Source organism: Spermophilus citellus (assembly GCF_964194105.1).
Source record: "Spermophilus citellus genome assembly, chromosome: 4".
NCBI lineage: Eukaryota > Metazoa > Chordata > Mammalia > Rodentia > Sciuridae > Spermophilus > Spermophilus citellus.
Window position 1 is genome coordinate 138,729,797 of NC_138185.1, and position 6,797 is coordinate 138,736,593.

Consider the following 6,797-nt stretch of genomic DNA (forward strand, 5'->3'; position numbering starts at 1 on the left):
TATTCCTGATTTCAGAGACCCACGCTTCCCGTCAGCACACTCAAAGACTGAAGCTGTGACAATGGTCTAGTTCTTTTGGAGGCCACAACCCTAGTGCAAACAGGGTATTTGTGTCCACTGTTTTCTTTGTTGTCCTTCTATCTTAGTTTAAAAAGGGCAGTGAACCTGGGTGCCTTTCCACAAACTCTACAGGGGGCTTCTCTGATCAAGGAGTCTCCAGGTTCGTGCTGAATGAGCTGGTGGAAGCAATTAGACATTGGAGGTGTAGGAGAATGTCGTTAGTAGCCATGGGACATCCAGAGCAGAGGCCCAAGAGATATGTACAACCCTGATAAAAGCTTCTTGGTTTTTTACCTGAGTGAGCCCAGGGTTCTGCCCCATGATTTTATCTTTGAAGTGGAGAGAGTTCAGTGCCTAGTGGCAACCTCATTGCTAACACACCATTACATTTGCCAAAATGCCCTCAAGTCCCAGGCACTCATTGCAAAGATACTGGAAACATACACACACACTCAAGTGGGCTGGGTACTATTCTAAACGGCAGCCCCAGAAAAATCCATTAGGCCCTGAATCTTGTAGGGCTGGGGTTGTGAGGCTTTCAGTACTAACCCAATGTTTGCAGCACATGGCCATTCCAGATGCATAATTTTGATGATTCCTCCCTAAAATGCAGAGAAGAACTGGGGATATATCATCAATTAGGGAAACTGAAAACCACCTGTATGACAGGATTTTATACCATTAAGGACCAGCAAATATCCCTTTTCCCTTTCACAACAGTTGGTCACTATTTTCTTGACCACCAATGAACACTGTCATGTGAGCGGCTCTCTGCTTTTAGTTTGGATAGACTGAAGGCCCCTGGTGGGCAGTGACTGGTCTGTCTGATTCACCAGAACTATCTAGCAAAGAACTTGACTCTGACACGAGGCTCAGAAATCTTTGGAAGGAAGGAGTGAGGAGTCATGAGGGAAGATTAATGAGTGCTGATAGCGTCAAGTCCAGCAAGGTATGCCATCCACTGCTGTGGTCACTTTGGAACTCCTCCTGAGCAGTCCTGCTGGACCAGTCTTTGAGTGGCAAAATGAGCCTTGTTTCCTTTCCTCCTGCCTCCAAAGTCTAAAGGTCAGAGTCTGCAAACTTTTAGGAAATTTGACTAGCTCACTTCAATAAGTCTTGGTGCAGGGATTTCTGGGCTGAGGTGGGGTTGGGGAAAGGGCACGCTGGCCTCTGGGGCAGGTAAGCTTTGAAGAGTGCTGGATAGTGGGCAACCTGCCTTGCTTTGTGTGGGCCATGAACAAAGTCTAAGCTCACCAAGTGTCCGTAGGGCCAAGCACTTTGGTGAAAGATGGTGCAAGTGGGCTCCTGGTGCCTGAGGGTGCAGCCAGGCAGGCTGCAGCTTCCCTCTGGCAATGCCTGCCAACCACCTCCCTCCCACTCCTGAGAGGGAGGGACAAGGGGGATGTGTGGTTCTATCTGGCCGCTCTCCTCTTGGGTTCATCCAGAAGGGGAGGGGGATGAGGGGGGGAGGGGGATAAGGGGGGGAGGGGGATGAGGGGGAGAGGGGGATGAGGGGGGGGGGCACCACTGGAAACTGGACCAGCCTGCGATGTTTAGATGTGGGGACCTAAGGAAGTACTATGGAAAATCTTACACAAGGGAGACCTTGGACATTGCTCTTGCTTCCAGTTGCTTTGGTGTGCCTCTCATCTCAAGGCTGGCTGTAGGAGTACATGTGTCCCTTTGCAAGCTCTTTTTTTAAAATTTTTATTTTGTAAGTGCTTTGCTCTACTGTGAACCACAAACAGAAGCTCTCCCTCTGGAAGCCCAGGAGCTCGAAACAAAGAGTTAACCTCTCTCTCTGGTGTCCTACCAGCCCCTGGAACCTGTGTCAGCGTTCTCTTTTCCCGCTCCCCCTGTGTTTAGCCTCAGGACTGCCGCTTGCTCTCTGCACACAAAGGCTTCTCTGTTTCTGGCGGAGCTGAAGTCACATGCTTTCACTCTTAACCCCAGAGCTTTAAAACTAAACACCCACCCTCTTTGGCCCCAGATGACCCTGTTTACGTCTGTGGAGCCAATTCCAAACAGCAACAGTAGTGAAAACTTCTGTCAGGAGAGACTTCTTGACTATTGGTGTAGAGAGAACAAATCTTCACTTTGTATATCGTGAGGACTTTTGAGGAGTTTGGGGAAATGGCTTAGAGGACAAAATACAAGGAAGCCAGCAGCCTACCCTAACTTCTCTATTTTCTAAAGTATCTCTTACCGGAGACCCCAGGGGCTCAGTAAAAAACTTGTGAGAAACAAAATGGTGAGCAGAGTTTTAACAGCTGAGAGGCAGAACATTCTGGATTTTCCTTAGGAGATTCTACTTTCTTTAACTCATAAGGAAAGTGATACTTTCTCTCTTTAATTTTTTTTTTTTTTAGAGAGAGAGAGAGAGAGAGAGAGAGAGAGAGAGAGAGAATTTTTTAATATTTATTTTTTAGTTCTCAGCGGACACAACATCTTTGTTGGTATGTGGTGCTGAGGATCGAACCCGGGCCGCACGCATGCCAGGCGAGCGGAGCGCGCTACCCCTTGAGCCACATCCCCAGCCCCTCTTTCTTTAATTTTAAAGAGGAATCTCTCTCTCTCTCTCTCTCTCTCTCTCTCTCTCTCTCTCTCTCTCTCTCTCTCTTTCTCACTTTGGTACTGAGGATTAAATCCAGGGGTGCTTAACCACTGAGCCATATCCCCAGCCGTTTTATTTATTTATTTATCTATCTCTATATTTATTTACTTATTTTGAGACAGGTCTCAAAGTTGCCTAGGACCTTATTAAGTTGCTAAGACTGGCCTCAATTTTGTAATCCTCCTGATCAGCTTCCTGAGCTGCTGGGATTAAAGGTGTGAGCCCCGACACCCAGCAGGAATTTTTTTTTTTAATGAGGGATAGTCTCTTTGTTCCATGTCACAGGGGGGTAGGAAAAAATTGTTCCTTTCGTTGGCATAGAGGAGTGCTCTTGATACCAAGGAGACTTCTAGAAAGGTCGGGCTGCTCTTTCAAAGTTGTTTGAAAAGCATTTATGTTTCTGTTTGTAGCCTAAAGATTCCTTTTCTTTCAGTTTATGGGTAGTAGCCCATGTTAGCTATGAAGGAAGTCAGGTTTCCTTTGATTGTTCTTACCCTGATCAAAGTGGAAGAAGTTGAAGGGAAAATACCAGAACCCAAAAATGCTAATAACATTGGAGTTCCTAGATTAGGTACAATTCATGAACAATACAAAAATGAGCAAGGGAGTATTGAAGATGAAACCAAGAAAGTTCTGTGTCCTGGAGTCCAGAGAAACTCCTCAGGTGGAGAATGACAAACAATTTTCATCTTTAGTGATGGCATTGACAAACTGCAGCTATCTGGGTTGAAAAGGATTCTGTTGTTCTCTCCAGGCTCAGCAGAAAAGAGGGTAGTGGCCAACAAGCAAGGTCTAATGGGCATGGGAGGAGACAGGACAGCAATATTTATCCTAGTGTAATCTCAGAAAGTTAGATTATCATTTGTGTGCAAAGATAAGTAGAAAACAGGCAGTGCCAGAGAGGAAATGATAGACAGGATGATAAAAGCAGTGGTAATTAAGGCAGAGACAGTGAAACACACTAAACATTGTAGTCTTGCCTGTTAGGTGAACCATGTGACAAGTTCTAAGCAATGAAATTAAGCAGAAATTATGTCGTCATTTCTGCCTAAGGCAGAAAATACTGGATTCCATTCTTTTTTATAAAACAATTTTTTTAGTTATTAATGGAAGTTTATTATTATTTTATTTATTTTTATGTGGTGCTGAGATCAAACCCAGTACCCCAAACATGCCAGGTAAGCATTCTACCACTAGCTACAACCCCAGCCCCTGGATTTCATTCTTTAAGCTTTCTTTTCTTTTCTTCAGTGATTGAAGAGGCCTCTTCTTTTAATAGTGCATTTACAAAAGGGTGTAATAACCAGCGCTGGGGATGTAATTCAGTAGTAAAGTGCTTGTCTATCATGCCTGAGGCCCTGGATTTGATGGGGGAGGGAAATAATGTAACTTTGTCACCCTGAGTCCCTGAATGATTATGTAGAGGAGAGCCCTTGGCCAACCTGGCATGCACATGATGTAGCATATGAGAGAAAACATTTTTTTTTTTTTGTCTCCTGGAATTCTTTTTAATTTTTTTTTCAGTTGTTGAGGTACCTTTATTATTTATTTATTTATATGTGGTGCTGAGGATTGAACCCAGTGCCTCACACATGTTAGGCAAGTGCTCTACCACTGAGCTACTACTCTAGCCCCTGTCCCCTGGAATTTGAGAGTTATTTGTTACTGCAGCATACCATACCTTTTCCTGACTAAAACAATTAATTAATTCATTTTGAAAAAATGAAATGATAGAACCCTGAAAATCAACTCTGGTATATGGAAGACTTGACAGTTCAGACCATGCTGCTTGAAGTAGGGATTATTTTATATAAAACAGTGAAAATATATGTGAAAGTAATGTGTAAGTATAAGCAATATACAAACATATATATTTTGTGGTACTGGGGATTAAACGCAGGTTACTCTACCACTGAGCTGTATCCTTAGTCCTTTTTATTTTTTATTTTGAGCCAGGGTCTTGCTAATTTGCTTAGGCCTTGAACCTGCAACCCTAAGGCCTCAGTCTCCTGAGTTGCTGGGATTACAGGTGTGCACTACTGTGTCCAGCCATATATTTAATATACCTCTAATAGTGGTACTTACCCAACCAGTAAGACCATCACTGCCTGGGGCTGGATAAAATGGTGAGAAGGATCAGTAATAAAGAGGAGATGAAAAACTTTATAATTATGAAAAAAAAAAAAAAACAATGTTAGGGTACTTGGGCTGGAGATTTAAAAGGTAAAAGAGACCTTGGAAATTTAGTCATATGTCAGAAGATTTCTTAGGAAGAAAAAGCTGATCACAATTAACAAAATATTTCCATGCCAGGATCCATTCACCACTCTGTTCCAAAATGTTTGTACAAATGGTTCAGTTTATATACTTATTAAATACAAGGTTTGCAGACCAGTTTTTAATTTTTCCCCCCTTTTCTTTTCATCTGATGTTCTTCCTTATTCCCATCACAGCTATTAGTATTTGTACTACTGAAACATTGCCTGATTTATTTTCTCTTCTCAATTGGTCACTTCCCATTCCCATGTTCCAGAACACTCTGAAGCATGCTCTGTGATTATAAACATTTAGGCTTTATTTGTTGTTCTTGGGTCCTACCTTCTTTGCATCTCTGATTATTTCTTTAGGAAATATTCCTATAAGGGCAATTTCTGGGTAGTAGATGTAAAGAATATCAATTGCTGCAATAGACAAAGCCCCAAATAAAACAGTGTTTCTGACTCAGCTATCTAATAAGAGTGTGGTGGATAGATTTCAACATGGTCATTCAGGGACCCAGGTTCCTTCTAACTTATTACTTTGCCATCATTGGCATGTACCACTATAAATAGGGAAACGGGGTAGAAAAGGTACATCATTATCATCTTCTCCTCCCCACCCCCCTGCTCCTCTTCCTTCTCCTTCTCCTTCTCTTTCTTCTTCCACACTGGGCATTAAATCCTGGGGCCCTACACCACCAAGCTATTTCCCAGCCCTTTTAATCTTTTTTTTTTTTTTTTTAATTTATTTATTTTTTCTTAGTTCTCGGCGGACACAACATCTTTGTTGGTATGTGGTGCTGAGGATCGAACCCGGGCCGCATGCATGCCAGGCGAGCGCGCTACCGCTTGAGCCACATCCCCAGCCCCCTTTTAATCTTTTTTAAAAATTATTTTAATTATTTATTTTTTTCGAGACAGTGTGTTGACAAATTGCTGAGGCTGGCCTCAAACTTGCAATCTTTCTGCTTTAGCCTCCTGAGTTGCTGGGATTATAGGCATATGACACCATGCTTGACTAAGTACATCTGCTTCTTAACCATTCAGCTTACAAGTGACACACACTACCTCCACTCATCTTCCATCAGTGAGGGCTAGTTACATGGTATGGTACTTACCTCAAGTGGACCTGGGGAATATAGTCCCTGGCTGGGTTCCCACTTCCTAGAACTGCCTGTATACTGTGGAAGGGAATGTAATCAGCTACTATCTTTGGTCACAAACAGAATGCATTTCTCAAAGGCCTTTGATATCTGCCCCCAAATTGTCTTGGAAAGTTTGTTCCAGTACATGCTTTCATTTACAGTGTCTTACCTATGGAGAATGCAATTTTATCATTTGAAACATTTTATTTTACTCATTTTGAGTGAAAAGGAATATTTCATTGCTTAATTCACACTTTCTTATTTTCCAAAAGAATGAGAAATTGTTAAATACTTAATTGCCATAATTTCTTCTATAAATTGCTTCTTTCTTAGTACTTGGTTCTTTCAACGTGTGGGATTTATATAATTCTTTATAAGCTATTATTTGTCTTTTAATTTCATTTATATGAGTTTCAATCTTTTTTTGTGTGTGTGCTACTAGGAATTGAACCCAGGGGTGCTCTATCACTAAACTACATCCTTGCCTTTTTAATTAAAAAAAAAAAAAAATTGAAACAGGGTTTTGTTGTTACCCAGGCTGACCTGGAACTTCTGTCTCAGCCTCCCAAATAGCTTGGATTACAGCTGTGTGCCACTGTGCCCAGCACAATTTTTTAATTTTTTTTTTATTAGGGATTGAATCCAGGGGCACTTAACCTCTGAGCCACATTCCCAGCCCTTTTTGAGACAGGATCTCACTAAGTTGCTTAGGGCCACACT